At 52.7% G+C, this 20,021-nt stretch overlaps 1 protein-coding gene and 29 non-coding genes across 30 annotated transcripts in view; all 30 read right to left on the bottom strand.

Moving 5' to 3' along the window:
- The window catches only part of LOC144990914 (uncharacterized), a 236,496-nt gene that overhangs the window by 69,700 nt on the left and 146,775 nt on the right, over nt 1–20,021 (bottom strand). The gene's annotated exons all lie outside the window — the stretch shown is intronic.
- LOC111947210 (5S ribosomal RNA) lies at nt 50–168 on the bottom strand. The gene has a single exon (XR_002873033.1). It is a non-coding gene; the product is annotated as a 5S ribosomal RNA (ribosomal RNA).
- LOC111947209 (5S ribosomal RNA) lies at nt 769–887 on the bottom strand. The gene has a single exon (XR_002873032.1). It is a non-coding gene; the product is annotated as a 5S ribosomal RNA (ribosomal RNA).
- Nucleotides 1,457–1,575, bottom strand: LOC111947208 (5S ribosomal RNA). The gene has a single exon (XR_002873031.1). It is a non-coding gene; the product is annotated as a 5S ribosomal RNA (ribosomal RNA).
- On the bottom strand, nt 2,176–2,294 carry LOC111947207 (5S ribosomal RNA). Its single transcript, XR_002873030.1, has one exon. It is a non-coding gene; the product is annotated as a 5S ribosomal RNA (ribosomal RNA).
- LOC111947205 (5S ribosomal RNA) lies at nt 2,854–2,972 on the bottom strand. The gene has a single exon (XR_002873028.1). It is a non-coding gene; the product is annotated as a 5S ribosomal RNA (ribosomal RNA).
- On the bottom strand, nt 3,578–3,696 carry LOC111947204 (5S ribosomal RNA). Its single transcript, XR_002873027.1, has one exon. It is a non-coding gene; the product is annotated as a 5S ribosomal RNA (ribosomal RNA).
- Nucleotides 4,256–4,374, bottom strand: LOC111947203 (5S ribosomal RNA). Its single transcript, XR_002873026.1, has one exon. It is a non-coding gene; the product is annotated as a 5S ribosomal RNA (ribosomal RNA).
- Nucleotides 4,975–5,093, bottom strand: LOC111947202 (5S ribosomal RNA). The gene has a single exon (XR_002873025.1). It is a non-coding gene; the product is annotated as a 5S ribosomal RNA (ribosomal RNA).
- Nucleotides 5,653–5,771, bottom strand: LOC111947201 (5S ribosomal RNA). Its single transcript, XR_002873024.1, has one exon. It is a non-coding gene; the product is annotated as a 5S ribosomal RNA (ribosomal RNA).
- Nucleotides 6,372–6,490, bottom strand: LOC111947200 (5S ribosomal RNA). Its single transcript, XR_002873023.1, has one exon. It is a non-coding gene; the product is annotated as a 5S ribosomal RNA (ribosomal RNA).
- Nucleotides 7,050–7,168, bottom strand: LOC111947199 (5S ribosomal RNA). Its single transcript, XR_002873022.1, has one exon. It is a non-coding gene; the product is annotated as a 5S ribosomal RNA (ribosomal RNA).
- Nucleotides 7,769–7,887, bottom strand: LOC111947198 (5S ribosomal RNA). The gene has a single exon (XR_002873021.1). It is a non-coding gene; the product is annotated as a 5S ribosomal RNA (ribosomal RNA).
- Nucleotides 8,447–8,565, bottom strand: LOC111947197 (5S ribosomal RNA). The gene has a single exon (XR_002873020.1). It is a non-coding gene; the product is annotated as a 5S ribosomal RNA (ribosomal RNA).
- On the bottom strand, nt 9,166–9,284 carry LOC111947244 (5S ribosomal RNA). The gene has a single exon (XR_002873067.2). It is a non-coding gene; the product is annotated as a 5S ribosomal RNA (ribosomal RNA).
- LOC111947196 (5S ribosomal RNA) lies at nt 9,844–9,962 on the bottom strand. Its single transcript, XR_002873019.1, has one exon. It is a non-coding gene; the product is annotated as a 5S ribosomal RNA (ribosomal RNA).
- On the bottom strand, nt 10,558–10,676 carry LOC111947194 (5S ribosomal RNA). Its single transcript, XR_002873017.1, has one exon. It is a non-coding gene; the product is annotated as a 5S ribosomal RNA (ribosomal RNA).
- On the bottom strand, nt 11,277–11,395 carry LOC111947193 (5S ribosomal RNA). The gene has a single exon (XR_002873016.1). It is a non-coding gene; the product is annotated as a 5S ribosomal RNA (ribosomal RNA).
- Nucleotides 11,996–12,114, bottom strand: LOC111947192 (5S ribosomal RNA). Its single transcript, XR_002873015.1, has one exon. It is a non-coding gene; the product is annotated as a 5S ribosomal RNA (ribosomal RNA).
- LOC111947191 (5S ribosomal RNA) lies at nt 12,674–12,792 on the bottom strand. Its single transcript, XR_002873014.1, has one exon. It is a non-coding gene; the product is annotated as a 5S ribosomal RNA (ribosomal RNA).
- On the bottom strand, nt 13,388–13,506 carry LOC111947190 (5S ribosomal RNA). The gene has a single exon (XR_002873013.1). It is a non-coding gene; the product is annotated as a 5S ribosomal RNA (ribosomal RNA).
- Nucleotides 14,066–14,184, bottom strand: LOC111947297 (5S ribosomal RNA). Its single transcript, XR_002873116.1, has one exon. It is a non-coding gene; the product is annotated as a 5S ribosomal RNA (ribosomal RNA).
- On the bottom strand, nt 14,785–14,903 carry LOC111947295 (5S ribosomal RNA). Its single transcript, XR_002873115.1, has one exon. It is a non-coding gene; the product is annotated as a 5S ribosomal RNA (ribosomal RNA).
- Nucleotides 15,463–15,581, bottom strand: LOC111947294 (5S ribosomal RNA). Its single transcript, XR_002873114.1, has one exon. It is a non-coding gene; the product is annotated as a 5S ribosomal RNA (ribosomal RNA).
- LOC111947293 (5S ribosomal RNA) lies at nt 16,182–16,300 on the bottom strand. Its single transcript, XR_002873113.1, has one exon. It is a non-coding gene; the product is annotated as a 5S ribosomal RNA (ribosomal RNA).
- Nucleotides 16,896–17,014, bottom strand: LOC111947292 (5S ribosomal RNA). Its single transcript, XR_002873112.1, has one exon. It is a non-coding gene; the product is annotated as a 5S ribosomal RNA (ribosomal RNA).
- LOC111947290 (5S ribosomal RNA) lies at nt 17,615–17,733 on the bottom strand. The gene has a single exon (XR_002873110.1). It is a non-coding gene; the product is annotated as a 5S ribosomal RNA (ribosomal RNA).
- On the bottom strand, nt 18,293–18,411 carry LOC111947289 (5S ribosomal RNA). The gene has a single exon (XR_002873109.1). It is a non-coding gene; the product is annotated as a 5S ribosomal RNA (ribosomal RNA).
- LOC111947288 (5S ribosomal RNA) lies at nt 19,007–19,125 on the bottom strand. Its single transcript, XR_002873108.1, has one exon. It is a non-coding gene; the product is annotated as a 5S ribosomal RNA (ribosomal RNA).
- On the bottom strand, nt 19,685–19,803 carry LOC111947287 (5S ribosomal RNA). Its single transcript, XR_002873107.1, has one exon. It is a non-coding gene; the product is annotated as a 5S ribosomal RNA (ribosomal RNA).

Genomic DNA, 20,021 nt, shown 5'->3' with positions numbered 1-20,021 from the left:
TGTGAGAGTGATTTTCCTTCTCTTTGGTGGATGCCAGCAAAAGCGGGAAAACTTACAGCACCTGGTATTCCCAGGCGGTCTCCCATCCAAGTACTAACCAGGCCCGACCCTGCTTAGCTTCCGAGATCGGACGAGATCGGGCGTGTTCAGGGTGGTATGGCCGTAAGCGAAGGGTTGTGTGGAGCAGAGCCCTTTAAGCGCTGCGTGCGCCACACTCCAGCCTGCTCCCAGCACCCCCTTCACCCACTCACTCTGTGGCGCTGATTGGTGCACCTGCTGAGCGGACACACCCACCTGCAGCCAAAACGGTGACCTTTCACCACGGCAGGTGCGTCAAAGAGGCCTTGGATGCGCACACACACACCTGCGCGGCCTCGTCACCCAGACTGCAGCGTTTCTAGAGGGTGCAGGCTTGTGCATTGCACCTCGGTGCTTACTGCTCTGAAGCTCGCTCAAGAGTTTGGAAGAAGCCCGGACGGTCATGTCAGAGAAAAAAAAAAAAAAGAAAAAGAAAAGAAAAGAAAAGAAAAGAAAAGAAAAGAAAAGAAAAGAAAAGAAAAGAAAAGAAAAGAAAAGAAACCCAAAGCTGTGTGTTGGATTTCCTGGCAAGTGCGCTCTCTGGTGGCCGTATGTGTCACAGAAGGGTCGTGTCAGAGAGAAAAAAGAGGAAGACACATTTGCACGACAAGGAAACCAAAGTACCCAAACCCGTGTGTGTGTGTGAGAGTGATTTTCCTTCTCTTTGGTGGATGCCAGCAAAAGCGGGAAAACTTACAGCACCTGGTATTCCCAGGCGGTCTCCCATCCAAGTACTAACCAGGCCCGACCCTGCTTAGCTTCCGAGATCGGACGAGATCGGGCGTGTTCAGGGTGGTATGGCCGTAAGCGAAGGGTTGTGTGGAGCAGAGCCCTTTAAGCGCTGCGTGCGCCACACTCCAGCCTGCTCCCAGCACCCCCTTCACCCACTCACTCTGTGGCGCTGATTGGTGCACCTGCTGAGCGGACACACCCACCTGCAGCCAAAACGGTGACCTTTCACCCCAGCAGGTGCGTCAAAGAGGCCTTGGATGCGCACACACACACCTGCGCGGCCTCGTCACCCAGACTGCAGCGTTTCTAGAGGGTGCAGGCTTGTGCATTTGCACCTCGGTGCTGACTGCTCTGAAGCTCGCTCAAGAGTTTGGAAGAAGCCCGGACGGTCATGTCAGAGAAAAAAAAAAAAAAAAAAAGAAAGAAAAGAAAAGAAAAGAAAAGAAAAGAAAAGAAACCCAAAGCTGTGTGTTGGATTTCCTGGCAAGTGCGCTCTCTGGTGGCCGTATGTGTCACAGAAGGGTCGTGTCAGAGAGAAAAAAGAGGAAGACACATTTGCACGACAAGGAAACCAAAGTACCCAAACCCGTGTGTGTGTGTGAGAGTGATTTTCCTTCTCTTTGGTGGATGCCAGCAAAAGCGGGAAAACTTACAGCACCTGGTATTCCCAGGCGGTCTCCCATCCAAGTACTAACCAGGCCCGACCCTGCTTAGCTTCCGAGATCGGACGAGATCGGGCGTGTTCAGGGTGGTATGGCCGTAAGCGAAGGGTTGTGTGGAGCAGAGCCCTTTAAGCGCTGCGTGCGCCACACTCCAGCCTGCTCCCAGCACCCCCTTCACCCACTCACTCTGTGGCGCTGATTGGTGCACCTGCTGAGCGGACACACCCACCTGCAGCCAAAACGGTGACCTTTCACCACGGCAGGTGCGTCAAAGAGGCCTTGGATGCGCACACACACACCTGCGCGGCCTCGTCACCCAGACTGCAGCGTTTCTAGAGGGTGCAGGCTTGTGCATTGCACCTCGGTGCTTACTGCTCTGAAGCTCGCTCAAGAGTTTGGAAGAAGCCCGGACGGTCATGTCAGAGAAAAAAAAAAAAAAGAAAAAGAAAAGAAAAGAAAAGAAAAGAAAAGAAAAGAAAAGAAAAGAAAAGAAAAGAAAAGAAAAGAAAAGAAACCCAAAGCTGTGTGTTGGATTTCCTGGCAAGTGCGCTCTCTGGTGGCCGTATGTGTCACAGAAGGGTCGTGTCAGAGAGAAAAAAGAGGAAGACACATTTGCACGACAAGGAAACCAAAGTACCCAAACCCGTGTGTGTGTGTGAGAGTGATTTTCCTTCTCTTTGGTGGATGCCAGCAAAAGCGGGAAAACTTACAGCACCTGGTATTCCCAGGCGGTCTCCCATCCAAGTACTAACCAGGCCCGACCCTGCTTAGCTTCCGAGATCGGACGAGATCGGGCGTGTTCAGGGTGGTATGGCCGTAAGCGAAGGGTTGTGTGGAGCAGAGCCCTTTAAGCGCTGCGTGCGCCACACTCCAGCCTGCTCCCAGCACCCCCTTCACCCACTCACTCTGTGGCGCTGATTGGTGCACCTGCTGAGCGGACACACCCACCTGCAGCCAAAACGGTGACCTTTCACCCCAGCAGGTGCGTCAAAGAGGCCTTGGATGCGCACACACACACCTGCGCGGCCTCGTCACCCAGACTGCAGCGTTTCTAGAGGGTGCAGGCTTGTGCATTTGCACCTCGGTGCTGACTGCTCTGAAGCTCGCTCAAGAGTTTGGAAGAAGCCCGGACGGTCATGTCAGAGAAAAAAAAAAAAAAAAAGAAAAAGAAAAGAAGAGAAAAGAAAAGAAAAGAAAAGCTGTGTGTTTGATTTCCTGGCAAGTGCGCTCTCTGGTGGCCGTATGTGTCACAGAAGGGTCGTGTCAGAGAGAAAAAAGAGGAAGACACATTTGCACGACAAGGAAACCAAAGTACCCAAACCCGTGTGTGTGTGTGAGAGTGATTTTCCTTCTCTTTGGTGGATGCCAGCAAAAGCGGGAAAACTTACAGCACCTGGTATTCCCAGGCGGTCTCCCATCCAAGTACTAACCAGGCCCGACCCTGCTTAGCTTCCGAGATCGGACGAGATCGGGCGTGTTCAGGGTGGTATGGCCGTAAGCGAAGGGTTGTGTGGAGCAGAGCCCTTTAAGCGCTGCGTGCGCCACACTCCAGCCTGCTCCCAGCACCCCCTTCACCCACTCACTCTGTGGCGCTGATTGGTGCACCTGCTGAGCGGACACACCCACCTGCAGCCAAAACGGTGACCTTTCACCACGGCAGGTGCGTCAAAGAGGCCTTGGATGCGCACACACACACCTGCGCGGCCTCGTCACCCAGACTGCAGCGTTTCTAGAGGGTGCAGGCTTGTGCATTGCACCTCGGTGCTTACTGCTCTGAAGCTCGCTCAAGAGTTTGGAAGAAGCCCGGACGGTCATGTCAGAGAAAAAAAAAAAAAAGAAAAAGAAAAGAAAAGAAAAGAAAAGAAAAGAAAAGAAAAGAAAAGAAAAGAAAAGAAAAGAAAAGAAAAGAAAAGAAACCCAAAGCTGTGTGTTGGATTTCCTGGCAAGTGCGCTCTCTGGTGGCCGTATGTGTCACAGAAGGGTCGTGTCAGAGAGAAAAAAGAGGAAGACACATTTGCACGACAAGGAAACCAAAGTACCCAAACCCGTGTGTGTGTGTGAGAGTGATTTTCCTTCTCTTTGGTGGATGCCAGCAAAAGCGGGAAAACTTACAGCACCTGGTATTCCCAGGCGGTCTCCCATCCAAGTACTAACCAGGCCCGACCCTGCTTAGCTTCCGAGATCGGACGAGATCGGGCGTGTTCAGGGTGGTATGGCCGTAAGCGAAGGGTTGTGTGGAGCAGAGCCCTTTAAGCGCTGCGTGCGCCACACTCCAGCCTGCTCCCAGCACCCCCTTCACCCACTCACTCTGTGGCGCTGATTGGTGCACCTGCTGAGCGGACACACCCACCTGCAGCCAAAACGGTGACCTTTCACCCCAGCAGGTGCGTCAAAGAGGCCTTGGATGCGCACACACACACCTGCGCGGCCTCGTCACCCAGACTGCAGCGTTTCTAGAGGGTGCAGGCTTGTGCATTTGCACCTCGGTGCTGACTGCTCTGAAGCTCGCTCAAGAGTTTGGAAGAAGCCCGGACGGTCATGTCAGAGAAAAAAAAAAAAAAAAAGAAAAAGAAAAGAAGAGAAAAGAAAAGAAAAGAAAAGCTGTGTGTTTGATTTCCTGGCAAGTGCGCTCTCTGGTGGCCGTATGTGTCACAGAAGGGTCGTGTCAGAGAGAAAAAAGAGGAAGACACATTTGCACGACAAGGAAACCAAAGTACCCAAACCCGTGTGTGTGTGTGAGAGTGATTTTCCTTCTCTTTGGTGGATGCCAGCAAAAGCGGGAAAACTTACAGCACCTGGTATTCCCAGGCGGTCTCCCATCCAAGTACTAACCAGGCCCGACCCTGCTTAGCTTCCGAGATCGGACGAGATCGGGCGTGTTCAGGGTGGTATGGCCGTAAGCGAAGGGTTGTGTGGAGCAGAGCCCTTTAAGCGCTGCGTGCGCCACACTCCAGCCTGCTCCCAGCACCCCCTTCACCCACTCACTCTGTGGCGCTGATTGGTGCACCTGCTGAGCGGACACACCCACCTGCAGCCAAAACGGTGACCTTTCACCACGGCAGGTGCGTCAAAGAGGCCTTGGATGCGCACACACACACCTGCGCGGCCTCGTCACCCAGACTGCAGCGTTTCTAGAGGGTGCAGGCTTGTGCATTGCACCTCGGTGCTTACTGCTCTGAAGCTCGCTCAAGAGTTTGGAAGAAGCCCGGACGGTCATGTCAGAGAAAAAAAAAAAAAAGAAAAAGAAAAGAAAAGAAAAGAAAAGAAAAGAAAAGAAAAGAAAAGAAAAGAAAAGAAAAGAAAAGAAAAGAAACCCAAAGCTGTGTGTTGGATTTCCTGGCAAGTGCGCTCTCTGGTGGCCGTATGTGTCACAGAAGGGTCGTGTCAGAGAGAAAAAAGAGGAAGACACATTTGCACGACAAGGAAACCAAAGTACCCAAACCCGTGTGTGTGTGTGAGAGTGATTTTCCTTCTCTTTGGTGGATGCCAGCAAAAGCGGGAAAACTTACAGCACCTGGTATTCCCAGGCGGTCTCCCATCCAAGTACTAACCAGGCCCGACCCTGCTTAGCTTCCGAGATCGGACGAGATCGGGCGTGTTCAGGGTGGTATGGCCGTAAGCGAAGGGTTGTGTGGAGCAGAGCCCTTTAAGCGCTGCGTGCGCCACACTCCAGCCTGCTCCCAGCACCCCCTTCACCCACTCACTCTGTGGCGCTGATTGGTGCACCTGCTGAGCGGACACACCCACCTGCAGCCAAAACGGTGACCTTTCACCCCAGCAGGTGCGTCAAAGAGGCCTTGGATGCGCACACACACACCTGCGCGGCCTCGTCACCCAGACTGCAGCGTTTCTAGAGGGTGCAGGCTTGTGCATTTGCACCTCGGTGCTGACTGCTCTGAAGCTCGCTCAAGAGTTTGGAAGAAGCCCGGACGGTCATGTCAGAGAAAAAAAAAAAAAAAAAGAAAAAGAAAAGAAGAGAAAAGAAAAGAAAAGAAAAGCTGTGTGTTTGATTTCCTGGCAAGTGCGCTCTCTGGTGGCCGTATGTGTCACAGAAGGGTCGTGTCAGAGAGAAAAAAGAGGAAGACACATTTGCACGACAAGGAAACCAAAGTACCCAAACCCGTGTGTGTGTGTGAGAGTGATTTTCCTTCTCTTTGGTGGATGCCAGCAAAAGCGGGAAAACTTACAGCACCTGGTATTCCCAGGCGGTCTCCCATCCAAGTACTAACCAGGCCCGACCCTGCTTAGCTTCCGAGATCGGACGAGATCGGGCGTGTTCAGGGTGGTATGGCCGTAAGCGAAGGGTTGTGTGGAGCAGAGCCCTTTAAGCGCTGCGTGCGCCACACTCCAGCCTGCTCCCAGCACCCCCTTCACCCACTCACTCTGTGGCGCTGATTGGTGCACCTGCTGAGCGGACACACCCACCTGCAGCCAAAACGGTGACCTTTCACCACGGCAGGTGCGTCAAAGAGGCCTTGGATGCGCACACACACACCTGCGCGGCCTCGTCACCCAGACTGCAGCGTTTCTAGAGGGTGCAGGCTTGTGCATTGCACCTCGGTGCTTACTGCTCTGAAGCTCGCTCAAGAGTTTGGAAGAAGCCCGGACGGTCATGTCAGAGAAAAAAAAAAAAAAGAAAAAGAAAAGAAAAGAAAAGAAAAGAAAAGAAAAGAAAAGAAAAGAAAAGAAAAGAAAAGAAAAGAAAAGAAACCCAAAGCTGTGTGTTGGATTTCCTGGCAAGTGCGCTCTCTGGTGGCCGTATGTGTCACAGAAGGGTCGTGTCAGAGAGAAAAAAGAGGAAGACACATTTGCACGACAAGGAAACCAAAGTACCCAAACCCGTGTGTGTGTGTGAGAGTGATTTTCCTTCTCTTTGGTGGATGCCAGCAAAAGCGGGAAAACTTACAGCACCTGGTATTCCCAGGCGGTCTCCCATCCAAGTACTAACCAGGCCCGACCCTGCTTAGCTTCCGAGATCGGACGAGATCGGGCGTGTTCAGGGTGGTATGGCCGTAAGCGAAGGGTTGTGTGGAGCAGAGCCCTTTAAGCGCTGCGTGCGCCACACTCCAGCCTGCTCCCAGCACCCCCTTCACCCACTCACTCTGTGGCGCTGATTGGTGCACCTGCTGAGCGGACACACCCACCTGCAGCCAAAACGGTGACCTTTCACCCCAGCAGGTGCGTCAAAGAGGCCTTGGATGCGCACACACACACCTGCGCGGCCTCGTCACCCAGACTGCAGCGTTTCTAGAGGGTGCAGGCTTGTGCATTTGCACCTCGGTGCTGACTGCTCTGAAGCTCGCTCAAGAGTTTGGAAGAAGCCCGGACGGTCATGTCAGAGAAAAAAAAAAAAAAAAAGAAAAAGAAAAGAAGAGAAAAGAAAAGAAAAGAAAAGCTGTGTGTTTGATTTCCTGGCAAGTGCGCTCTCTGGTGGCCGTATGTGTCACAGAAGGGTCGTGTCAGAGAGAAAAAAGAGGAAGACACATTTGCACGACAAGGAAACCAAAGTACCCAAACCCGTGTGTGTGTGTGAGAGTGATTTTCCTTCTCTTTGGTGGATGCCAGCAAAAGCGGGAAAACTTACAGCACCTGGTATTCCCAGGCGGTCTCCCATCCAAGTACTAACCAGGCCCGACCCTGCTTAGCTTCCGAGATCGGACGAGATCGGGCGTGTTCAGGGTGGTATGGCCGTAAGCGAAGGGTTGTGTGGAGCAGAGCCCTTTAAGCGCTGCGTGCGCCACACTCCAGCCTGCTCCCAGCACCCCCTTCACCCACTCACTCTGTGGCGCTGATTGGTGCACCTGCTGAGCGGACACACCCACCTGCAGCCAAAACGGTGACCTTTCACCACGGCAGGTGCGTCAAAGAGGCCTTGGATGCGCACACACACACCTGCGCGGCCTCGTCACCCAGACTGCAGCGTTTCTAGAGGGTGCAGGCTTGTGCATTGCACCTCGGTGCTTACTGCTCTGAAGCTCGCTCAAGAGTTTGGAAGAAGCCCGGACGGTCATGTCAGAGAAAAAAAAAAAAAAGAAAAAGAAAAGAAAAGAAAAGAAAAGAAAAGAAAAGAAAAGAAAAGAAAAGAAAAGAAAAGAAAAGAAAAGAAACCCAAAGCTGTGTGTTGGATTTCCTGGCAAGTGCGCTCTCTGGTGGCCGTATGTGTCACAGAAGGGTCGTGTCAGAGAGAAAAAAGAGGAAGACACATTTGCACGACAAGGAAACCAAAGTACCCAAACCCGTGTGTGTGTGTGAGAGTGATTTTCCTTCTCTTTGGTGGATGCCAGCAAAAGCGGGAAAACTTACAGCACCTGGTATTCCCAGGCGGTCTCCCATCCAAGTACTAACCAGGCCCGACCCTGCTTAGCTTCCGAGATCGGACGAGATCGGGCGTGTTCAGGGTGGTATGGCCGTAAGCGAAGGGTTGTGTGGAGCAGAGCCCTTTAAGCGCTGCGTGCGCCACACTCCAGCCTGCTCCCAGCACCCCCTTCACCCACTCACTCTGTGGCGCTGATTGGTGCACCTGCTGAGCGGACACACCCACCTGCAGCCAAAACGGTGACCTTTCACCCCAGCAGGTGCGTCAAAGAGGCCTTGGATGCGCACACACACACCTGCGCGGCCTCGTCACCCAGACTGCAGCGTTTCTAGAGGGTGCAGGCTTGTGCATTTGCACCTCGGTGCTGACTGCTCTGAAGCTCGCTCAAGAGTTTGGAAGAAGCCCGGACGGTCATGTCAGAGAAAAAAAAAAAAAAAAAGAAAAAGAAAAGAAGAGAAAAGAAAAGAAAAGAAAAGCTGTGTGTTTGATTTCCTGGCAAGTGCGCTCTCTGGTGGCCGTATGTGTCACAGAAGGGTCGTGTCAGAGAGAAAAAAGAGGAAGACACATTTGCACGACAAGGAAACCAAAGTACCCAAACCCGTGTGTGTGTGTGAGAGTGATTTTCCTTCTCTTTGGTGGATGCCAGCAAAAGCGGGAAAACTTACAGCACCTGGTATTCCCAGGCGGTCTCCCATCCAAGTACTAACCAGGCCCGACCCTGCTTAGCTTCCGAGATCGGACGAGATCGGGCGTGTTCAGGGTGGTATGGCCGTAAGCGAAGGGTTGTGTGGAGCAGAGCCCTTTAAGCGCTGCGTGCGCCACACTCCAGCCTGCTCCCAGCACCCCCTTCACCCACTCACTCTGTGGCGCTGATTGGTGCACCTGCTGAGCGGACACACCCACCTGCAGCCAAAACGGTGACCTTTCACCACGGCAGGTGCGTCAAAGAGGCCTTGGATGCGCACACACACACCTGCGCGGCCTCGTCACCCAGACTGCAGCGTTTCTAGAGGGTGCAGGCTTGTGCATTGCACCTCGGTGCTTACTGCTCTGAAGCTCGCTCAAGAGTTTGGAAGAAGCCCGGACGGTCATGTCAGAGAAAAAAAAAAAAAAGAAAAAGAAAAGAAAAGAAAAGAAAAGAAAAGAAAAGAAAAGAAAAGAAAAGAAAAGAAAAGAAAAGAAAAGAAACCCAAAGCTGTGTGTTGGATTTCCTGGCAAGTGCGCTCTCTGGTGGCCGTATGTGTCACAGAAGGGTCGTGTCAGAGAGAAAAAAGAGGAAGACACATTTGCACGACAAGGAAACCAAAGTACCCAAACCCGTGTGTGTGTGTGAGAGTGATTTTCCTTCTCTTTGGTGGATGCCAGCAAAAGCGGGAAAACTTACAGCACCTGGTATTCCCAGGCGGTCTCCCATCCAAGTACTAACCAGGCCCGACCCTGCTTAGCTTCCGAGATCGGACGAGATCGGGCGTGTTCAGGGTGGTATGGCCGTAAGCGAAGGGTTGTGTGGAGCAGAGCCCTTTAAGCGCTGCGTGCGCCACACTCCAGCCTGCTCCCAGCACCCCCTTCACCCACTCACTCTGTGGCGCTGATTGGTGCACCTGCTGAGCGGACACACCCACCTGCAGCCAAAACGGTGACCTTTCACCCCAGCAGGTGCGTCAAAGAGGCCTTGGATGCGCACACACACACCTGCGCGGCCTCGTCACCCAGACTGCAGCGTTTCTAGAGGGTGCAGGCTTGTGCATTTGCACCTCGGTGCTGACTGCTCTGAAGCTCGCTCAAGAGTTTGGAAGAAGCCCGGACGGTCATGTCAGAGAAAAAAAAAAAAAAAAAGAAAAAGAAAAGAAGAGAAAAGAAAAGAAAAGAAAAGCTGTGTGTTTGATTTCCTGGCAAGTGCGCTCTCTGGTGGCCGTATGTGTCACAGAAGGGTCGTGTCAGAGAGAAAAAAGAGGAAGACACATTTGCACGACAAGGAAACCAAAGTACCCAAACCCGTGTGTGTGTGTGAGAGTGATTTTCCTTCTCTTTGGTGGATGCCAGCAAAAGCGGGAAAACTTACAGCACCTGGTATTCCCAGGCGGTCTCCCATCCAAGTACTAACCAGGCCCGACCCTGCTTAGCTTCCGAGATCGGACGAGATCGGGCGTGTTCAGGGTGGTATGGCCGTAAGCGAAGGGTTGTGTGGAGCAGAGCCCTTTAAGCGCTGCGTGCGCCACACTCCAGCCTGCTCCCAGCACCCCCTTCACCCACTCACTCTGTGGCGCTGATTGGTGCACCTGCTGAGCGGACACACCCACCTGCAGCCAAAACGGTGACCTTTCACCACGGCAGGTGCGTCAAAGAGGCCTTGGATGCGCACACACACACCTGCGCGGCCTCGTCACCCAGACTGCAGCGTTTCTAGAGGGTGCAGGCTTGTGCATTGCACCTCGGTGCTTACTGCTCTGAAGCTCGCTCAAGAGTTTGGAAGAAGCCCGGACGGTCATGTCAGAGAAAAAAAAAAAAAAGAAAAAGAAAAGAAAAGAAAAGAAAAGAAAAGAAAAGAAAAGAAAAGAAAAGAAAAGAAAAGAAAAGAAACCCAAAGCTGTGTGTTGGATTTCCTGGCAAGTGCGCTCTCTGGTGGCCGTATGTGTCACAGAAGGGTCGTGTCAGAGAGAAAAAAGAGGAAGACACATTTGCACGACAAGGAAACCAAAGTACCCAAACCCGTGTGTGTGTGTGAGAGTGATTTTCCTTCTCTTTGGTGGATGCCAGCAAAAGCGGGAAAACTTACAGCACCTGGTATTCCCAGGCGGTCTCCCATCCAAGTACTAACCAGGCCCGACCCTGCTTAGCTTCCGAGATCGGACGAGATCGGGCGTGTTCAGGGTGGTATGGCCGTAAGCGAAGGGTTGTGTGGAGCAGAGCCCTTTAAGCGCTGCGTGCGCCACACTCCAGCCTGCTCCCAGCACCCCCTTCACCCACTCACTCTGTGGCGCTGATTGGTGCACCTGCTGAGCGGACACACCCACCTGCAGCCAAAACGGTGACCTTTCACCACGGCAGGTGCGTCAAAGAGGCCTTGGATGCGCACACACACACCTGCGCGGCCTCGTCACCCAGACTGCAGCGTTTCTAGAGGGTGCAGGCTTGTGCATTGCACCTCGGTGCTTACTGCTCTGAAGCTCGCTCAAGAGTTTGGAAGAAGCCCGGACGGTCATGTCAGAGAAAAAAAAAAAAAAGAAAAAGAAAAGAAAAGAAAAGAAAAGAAAAGAAAAGAAAAGAAAAGAAAAGAAAAGAAAAGAAAAGAAAAGAAACCCAAAGCTGTGTGTTGGATTTCCTGGCAAGTGCGCTCTCTGGTGGCCGTATGTGTCACAGAAGGGTCGTGTCAGAGAGAAAAAAGAGGAAGACACATTTGCACGACAAGGAAACCAAAGTACCCAAACCCGTGTGTGTGTGTGAGAGTGATTTTCCTTCTCTTTGGTGGATGCCAGCAAAAGCGGGAAAACTTACAGCACCTGGTATTCCCAGGCGGTCTCCCATCCAAGTACTAACCAGGCCCGACCCTGCTTAGCTTCCGAGATCGGACGAGATCGGGCGTGTTCAGGGTGGTATGGCCGTAAGCGAAGGGTTGTGTGGAGCAGAGCCCTTTAAGCGCTGCGTGCGCCACACTCCAGCCTGCTCCCAGCACCCCCTTCACCCACTCACTCTGTGGCGCTGATTGGTGCACCTGCTGAGCGGACACACCCACCTGCAGCCAAAACGGTGACCTTTCACCACGGCAGGTGCGTCAAAGAGGCCTTGGATGCGCACACACACACCTGCGCGGCCTCGTCACCCAGACTGCAGCGTTTCTAGAGGGTGCAGGCTTGTGCATTGCACCTCGGTGCTTACTGCTCTGAAGCTCGCTCAAGAGTTTGGAAGAAGCCCGGACGGTCATGTCAGAGAAAAAAAAAAAAAAGAAAAAGAAAAGAAAAGAAAAGAAAAGAAAAGAAAAGAAAAGAAAAGAAAAGAAAAGAAAAGAAAAGAAAAGAAACCCAAAGCTGTGTGTTGGATTTCCTGGCAAGTGCGCTCTCTGGTGGCCGTATGTGTCACAGAAGGGTCGTGTCAGAGAGAAAAAAGAGGAAGACACATTTGCACGACAAGGAAACCAAAGTACCCAAACCCGTGTGTGTGTGTGAGAGTGATTTTCCTTCTCTTTGGTGGATGCCAGCAAAAGCGGGAAAACTTACAGCACCTGGTATTCCCAGGCGGTCTCCCATCCAAGTACTAACCAGGCCCGACCCTGCTTAGCTTCCGAGATCGGACGAGATCGGGCGTGTTCAGGGTGGTATGGCCGTAAGCGAAGGGTTGTGTGGAGCAGAGCCCTTTAAGCGCTGCGTGCGCCACACTCCAGCCTGCTCCCAGCACCCCCTTCACCCACTCACTCTGTGGCGCTGATTGGTGCACCTGCTGAGCGGACACACCCACCTGCAGCCAAAACGGTGACCTTTCACCCCAGCAGGTGCGTCAAAGAGGCCTTGGATGCGCACACACACACCTGCGCGGCCTCGTCACCCAGACTGCAGCGTTTCTAGAGGGTGCAGGCTTGTGCATTTGCACCTCGGTGCTGACTGCTCTGAAGCTCGCTCAAGAGTTTGGAAGAAGCCCGGACGGTCATGTCAGAGAAAAAAAAAAAAAAAAAGAAAAAGAAAAGAAGAGAAAAGAAAAGAAAAGAAAAGCTGTGTGTTTGATTTCCTGGCAAGTGCGCTCTCTGGTGGCCGTATGTGTCACAGAAGGGTCGTGTCAGAGAGAAAAAAGAGGAAGACACATTTGCACGACAAGGAAACCAAAGTACCCAAACCCGTGTGTGTGTGTGAGAGTGATTTTCCTTCTCTTTGGTGGATGCCAGCAAAAGCGGGAAAACTTACAGCACCTGGTATTCCCAGGCGGTCTCCCATCCAAGTACTAACCAGGCCCGACCCTGCTTAGCTTCCGAGATCGGACGAGATCGGGCGTGTTCAGGGTGGTATGGCCGTAAGCGAAGGGTTGTGTGGAGCAGAGCCCTTTAAGCGCTGCGTGCGCCACACTCCAGCCTGCTCCCAGCACCCCCTTCACCCACTCACTCTGTGGCGCTGATTGGTGCACCTGCTGAGCGGACACACCCACCTGCAGCCAAAACGGTGACCTTTCACCACGGCAGGTGCGTCAAAGAGGCCTTGGATGCGCACACACACACCTGCGCGGCCTCGTCACCCAGACTGCAGCGTTTCTAGAGGGTGCAGGCTTGTGCATTGCACCTCGGTGCTTACTGCTCTGAAGCTCGCTCAAGAGTTTGGAAGAAGCCCGGACGGTCATGTCAGAGAAAAAAAAAAAAAAGAAAAAGAAAAGAAAAGAAAAGAAAAGAAAAGAAAAGAAAAGAAAAGAAAAGAAAAGAAAAGAAAAGAAACCCAAAGCTGTGTGTTGGATTTCCTGGCAAGTGCGCTCTCTGGTGGCCGTATGTGTCACAGAAGGGTCGTGTCAGAGAGAAAAAAGAGGAAGACACATTTGCACGACAAGGAAACCAAAGTACCCAAACCCGTGTGTGTGTGTGAGAGTGATTTTCCTTCTCTTTGGTGGATGCCAGCAAAAGCGGGAAAACTTACAGCACCTGGTATTCCCAGGCGGTCTCCCATCCAAGTACTAACCAGGCCCGACCCTGCTTAGCTTCCGAGATCGGACGAGATCGGGCGTGTTCAGGGTGGTATGGCCGTAAGCGAAGGGTTGTGTGGAGCAGAGCCCTTTAAGCGCTGCGTGCGCCACACTCCAGCCTGCTCCCAGCACCCCCTTCACCCACTCACTCTGTGGCGCTGATTGGTGCACCTGCTGAGCGGACACACCCACCTGCAGCCAAAACGGTGACCTTTCACCCCAGCAGGTGCGTCAAAGAGGCCTTGGATGCGCACACACACACCTGCGCGGCCTCGTCACCCAGACTGCAGCGTTTCTAGAGGGTGCAGGCTTGTGCATTTGCACCTCGGTGCTGACTGCTCTGAAGCTCGCTCAAGAGTTTGGAAGAAGCCCGGACGGTCATGTCAGAGAAAAAAAAAAAAAAAAAGAAAAAGAAAAGAAGAGAAAAGAAAAGAAAAGAAAAGCTGTGTGTTTGATTTCCTGGCAAGTGCGCTCTCTGGTGGCCGTATGTGTCACAGAAGGGTCGTGTCAGAGAGAAAAAAGAGGAAGACACATTTGCACGACAAGGAAACCAAAGTACCCAAACCCGTGTGTGTGTGTGAGAGTGATTTTCCTTCTCTTTGGTGGATGCCAGCAAAAGCGGGAAAACTTACAGCACCTGGTATTCCCAGGCGGTCTCCCATCCAAGTACTAACCAGGCCCGACCCTGCTTAGCTTCCGAGATCGGACGAGATCGGGCGTGTTCAGGGTGGTATGGCCGTAAGCGAAGGGTTGTGTGGAGCAGAGCCCTTTAAGCGCTGCGTGCGCCACACTCCAGCCTGCTCCCAGCACCCCCTTCACCCACTCACTCTGTGGCGCTGATTGGTGCACCTGCTGAGCGGACACACCCACCTGCAGCCAAAACGGTGACCTTTCACCACGGCAGGTGCGTCAAAGAGGCCTTGGATGCGCACACACACACCTGCGCGGCCTCGTCACCCAGACTGCAGCGTTTCTAGAGGGTGCAGGCTTGTGCATTGCACCTCGGTGCTTACTGCTCTGAAGCTCGCTCAAGAGTTTGGAAGAAGCCCGGACGGTCATGTCAGAGAAAAAAAAAAAAAAGAAAAAGAAAAGAAAAGAAAAGAAAAGAAAAGAAAAGAAAAGAAAAGAAAAGAAAAGAAAAGAAAAGAAAAGAAACCCAAAGCTGTGTGTTGGATTTCCTGGCAAGTGCGCTCTCTGGTGGCCGTATGTGTCACAGAAGGGTCGTGTCAGAGAGAAAAAAGAGGAAGACACATTTGCACGACAAGGAAACCAAAGTACCCAAACCCGTGTGTGTGTGTGAGAGTGATTTTCCTTCTCTTTGGTGGATGCCAGCAAAAGCGGGAAAACTTACAGCACCTGGTATTCCCAGGCGGTCTCCCATCCAAGTACTAACCAGGCCCGACCCTGCTTAGCTTCCGAGATCGGACGAGATCGGGCGTGTTCAGGGTGGTATGGCCGTAAGCGAAGGGTTGTGTGGAGCAGAGCCCTTTAAGCGCTGCGTGCGCCACACTCCAGCCTGCTCCCAGCACCCCCTTCACCCACTCACTCTGTGGCGCTGATTGGTGCACCTGCTGAGCGGACACACCCACCTGCAGCCAAAACGGTGACCTTTCACCCCAGCAGGTGCGTCAAAGAGGCCTTGGATGCGCACACACACACCTGCGCGGCCTCGTCACCCAGACTGCAGCGTTTCTAGAGGGTGCAGGCTTGTGCATTTGCACCTCGGTGCTGACTGCTCTGAAGCTCGCTCAAGAGTTTGGAAGAAGCCCGGACGGTCATGTCAGAGAAAAAAAAAAAAAAAAAGAAAAAGAAAAGAAGAGAAAAGAAAAGAAAAGAAAAGCTGTGTGTTTGATTTCCTGGCAAGTGCGCTCTCTGGTGGCCGTATGTGTCACAGAAGGGTCGTGTCAGAGAGAAAAAAGAGGAAGACACATTTGCACGACAAGGAAACCAAAGTACCCAAACCCGTGTGTGTGTGTGAGAGTGATTTTCCTTCTCTTTGGTGGATGCCAGCAAAAGCGGGAAAACTTACAGCACCTGGTATTCCCAGGCGGTCTCCCATCCAAGTACTAACCAGGCCCGACCCTGCTTAGCTTCCGAGATCGGACGAGATCGGGCGTGTTCAGGGTGGTATGGCCGTAAGCGAAGGGTTGTGTGGAGCAGAGCCCTTTAAGCGCTGCGTGCGCCACACTCCAGCCTGCTCCCAGCACCCCCTTCACCCACTCACTCTGTGGCGCTGATTGGTGCACCTGCTGAGCGGACACACCCACCTGCAGCCAAAACGGTGACCTTTCACCACGGCAGGTGCGTCAAAGAGGCCTTGGATGCGCACACACACACCTGCGCGGCCTCGTCACCCAGACTGCAGCGTTTCTAGAGGGTGCAGGCTTGTGCATTGCACCTCGGTGCTTACTGCTCTGAAGCTCGCTCAAGAGTTTGGAAGAAGCCCGGACGGTCATGTCAGAGAAAAAAAAAAAAAAGAAAAAGAAAAGAAAAGAAAAGAAAAGAAAAGAAAAGAAAAGAAAAGAAAAGAAAAGAAAAGAAAAGAAAAGAAACCCAAAGCTGTGTGTTGGATTTCCTGGCAAGTGCGCTCTCTGGTGGCCGTATGTGTCACAGAAGGGTCGTGTCAGAGAGAAAAAAGAGGAAGACACATTTGCACGACAAGGAAACCAAAGTACCCAAACCCGTGTGTGTGTGTGAGAGTGATTTTCCTTCTCTTTGGTGGATGCCAGCAAAAGCGGGAAAACTTACAGCACCTGGTATTCCCAGGCGGTCTCCCATCCAAGTACTAACCAGGCCCGACCCTGCTTAGCTTCCGAGATCGGACGAGATCGGGCGTGTTCAGGGTGGTATGGCCGTAAGCGAAGGGTTGTGTGGAGCAGAGCCCTTTAAGCGCTGCGTGCGCCACACTCCAGCCTGCTCCCAGCACCCCCTTCACCCACTCACTCTGTGGCGCTGATTGGTGCACCTGCTGAGCGGACACACCCACCTGCAGCCAAAACGGTGACCTTTCACCACGGCAGGTGCGTCAAAGAGGCCTTGGATGCGCACACACACACCTGCGCGGCCTCGTCACCCAGACTGCAGCGTTTCTAGAGGGTGCAGGCTTGTGCATTGCACCTCGGTGCTTACTGCTCTGAAGCTCGCTCAAGAGTTTGGAAGAAGCCCGGACGGTCATGTCAGAGAAAAAAAAAAAAAAGAAAAAGAAAAGAAAAGAAAAGAAAAGAAAAGAAAAGAAAAGAAAAGAAAAGAAAAGAAAAGAAAAGAAACCCAAAGCTGTGTGTTGGATTTCCTGGCAAGTGCGCTCTCTGGTGGCCGTATGTGTCACAGAAGGGTCGTGTCAGAGAGAAAAAAGAGGAAGACACATTTGCACGACAAGGAAACCAAAGTACCCAAACCCGTGTGTGTGTGTGAGAGTGATTTTCCTTCTCTTTGGTGGATGCCAGCAAAAGCGGGAAAACTTACAGCACCTGGTATTCCCAGGCGGTCTCCCATCCAAGTACTAACCAGGCCCGACCCTGCTTAGCTTCCGAGATCGGACGAGATCGGGCGTGTTCAGGGTGGTATGGCCGTAAGCGAAGGGTTGTGTGGAGCAGAGCCCTTTAAGCGCTGCGTGCGCCACACTCCAGCCTGCTCCCAGCACCCCCTTCACCCACTCACTCTGTGGCGCTGATTGGTGCACCTGCTGAGCGGACACACCCACCTGCAGCCAAAACGGTGACCTTTCACCACGGCAGGTGCGTCAAAGAGGCCTTGGATGCGCACACACACACCTGCGCGGCCTCGTCACCCAGACTGCAGCGTTTCTAGAGGGTGCAGGCTTGTGCATTGCACCTCGGTGCTTACTGCTCTGAAGCTCGCTCAAGAGTTTGGAAGAAGCCCGGACGGTCATGTCAGAGAAAAAAAAAAAAAAGAAAAAGAAAAGAAAAGAAAAGAAAAGAAAAGAAAAGAAAAGAAAAGAAAAGAAAAGAAAAGAAAAGAAAAGAAACCCAAAGCTGTGTGTTGGATTTCCTGGCAAGTGCGCTCTCTGGTGGCCGTATGTGTCACAGAAGGGTCGTGTCAGAGAGAAAAAAGAGGAAGACACATTTGCACGACAAGGAAACCAAAGTACCCAAACCCGTGTGTGTGTGTGAGAGTGATTTTCCTTCTCTTTGGTGGATGCCAGCAAAAGCGGGAAAACTTACAGCACCTGGTATTCCCAGGCGGTCTCCCATCCAAGTACTAACCAGGCCCGACCCTGCTTAGCTTCCGAGATCGGACGAGATCGGGCGTGTTCAGGGTGGTATGGCCGTAAGCGAAGGGTTGTGTGGAGCAGAGCCCTTTAAGCGCTGCGTGCGCCACACTCCAGCCTGCTCCCAGCACCCCCTTCACCCACTCACTCTGTGGCGCTGATTGGTGCACCTGCTGAGCGGACACACCCACCTGCAGCCAAAACGGTGACCTTTCACCCCAGCAGGTGCGTCAAAGAGGCCTTGGATGCGCACACACACACCTGCGCGGCCTCGTCACCCAGACTGCAGCGTTTCTAGAGGGTGCAGGCTTGTGCATTTGCACCTCGGTGCTGACTGCTCTGAAGCTCGCTCAAGAGTTTGGAAGAAGCCCGGACGGTCATGTCAGAGAAAAAAAAAAAAAAAAAGAAAAAGAAAAGAAGAGAAAAGAAAAGAAAAGAAAAGCTGTGTGTTTGATTTCCTGGCAAGTGCGCTCTCTGGTGGCCGTATGTGTCACAGAAGGGTCGTGTCAGAGAGAAAAAAGAGGAAGACACATTTGCACGACAAGGAAACCAAAGTACCCAAACCCGTGTGTGTGTGTGAGAGTGATTTTCCTTCTCTTTGGTGGATGCCAGCAAAAGCGGGAAAACTTACAGCACCTGGTATTCCCAGGCGGTCTCCCATCCAAGTACTAACCAGGCCCGACCCTGCTTAGCTTCCGAGATCGGACGAGATCGGGCGTGTTCAGGGTGGTATGGCCGTAAGCGAAGGGTTGTGTGGAGCAGAGCCCTTTAAGCGCTGCGTGCGCCACACTCCAGCCTGCTCCCAGCACCCCCTTCACCCACTCACTCTGTGGCGCTGATTGGTGCACCTGCTGAGCGGACACACCCACCTGCAGCCAAAACGGTGACCTTTCACCACGGCAGGTGCGTCAAAGAGGCCTTGGATGCGCACACACACACCTGCGCGGCCTCGTCACCCAGACTGCAGCGTTTCTAGAGGGTGCAGGCTTGTGCATTGCACCTCGGTGCTTACTGCTCTGAAGCTCGCTCAAGAGTTTGGAAGAAGCCCGGACGGTCATGTCAGAGAAAAAAAAAAAAAAGAAAAAGAAAAGAAAAGAAAAGAAAAGAAAAGAAAAGAAAAGAAAAGAAAAGAAAAGAAAAGAAAAGAAACCCAAAGCTGTGTGTTGGATTTCCTGGCAAGTGCGCTCTCTGGTGGCCGTATGTGTCACAGAAGGGTCGTGTCAGAGAGAAAAAAGAGGAAGACACATTTGCACGACAAGGAAACCAAAGTACCCAAACCCGTGTGTGTGTGTGAGAGTGATTTTCCTTCTCTTTGGTGGATGCCAGCAAAAGCGGGAAAACTTACAGCACCTGGTATTCCCAGGCGGTCTCCCATCCAAGTACTAACCAGGCCCGACCCTGCTTAGCTTCCGAGATCGGACGAGATCGGGCGTGTTCAGGGTGGTATGGCCGTAAGCGAAGGGTTGTGTGGAGCAGAGCCCTTTAAGCGCTGCGTGCGCCACACTCCAGCCTGCTCCCAGCACCCCCTTCACCCACTCACTCTGTGGCGCTGATTGGTGCACCTGCTGAGCGGACACACCCACCTGCAGCCAAAACGGTGACCTTTCACCCCAGCAGGTGCGTCAAAGAGGCCTTGGATGCGCACACACACACCTGCGCGGCCTCGTCACCCAGACTGCAGCGTTTCTAGAGGGTGCAGGCTTGTGCATTTGCACCTCGGTGCTGACTGCTCTGAAGCTCGCTCAAGAGTTTGGAAGAAGCCCGGACGGTCATGTCAGAGAAAAAAAAAAAAAAAAAGAAAAAGAAAAGAAGAGAAAAGAAAAGAAAAGAAAAGCTGTGTGTTTGATTTCCTGGCAAGTGCGCTCTCTGGTGGCCGTATGTGTCACAGAAGGGTCGTGTCAGAGAGAAAAAAGAGGAAGACACATTTGCACGACAAGGAAACCAAAGTACCCAAACCCGTGTGTGTGTGTGAGAGTGATTTTCCTTCTCTTTGGTGGATGCCAGCAAAAGCGGGAAAACTTACAGCACCTGGTATTCCCAGGCGGTCTCCCATCCAAGTACTAACCAGGCCCGACCCTGCTTAGCTTCCGAGATCGGACGAGATCGGGCGTGTTCAGGGTGGTATGGCCGTAAGCGAAGGGTTGTGTGGAGCAGAGCCCTTTAAGCGCTGCGTGCGCCACACTCCAGCCTGCTCCCAGCACCCCCTTCACCCACTCACTCTGTGGCGCTGATTGGTGCACCTGCTGAGCGGACACACCCACCTGCAGCCAAAACGGTGACCTTTCACCACGGCAGGTGCGTCAAAGAGGCCTTGGATGCGCACACACACACCTGCGCGGCCTCGTCACCCAGA

The sequence above is a fragment of the Oryzias latipes genome, chromosome 3 (assembly GCF_053564925.1).
Source record: "Oryzias latipes strain Hd-rR chromosome 3, Olatipes_Hd-rR_3.1".
NCBI classification, from domain to species: domain Eukaryota; kingdom Metazoa; phylum Chordata; class Actinopteri; order Beloniformes; family Adrianichthyidae; genus Oryzias; species Oryzias latipes.
This window is presented reverse-complemented; position numbering and strand designations above follow the sequence as displayed.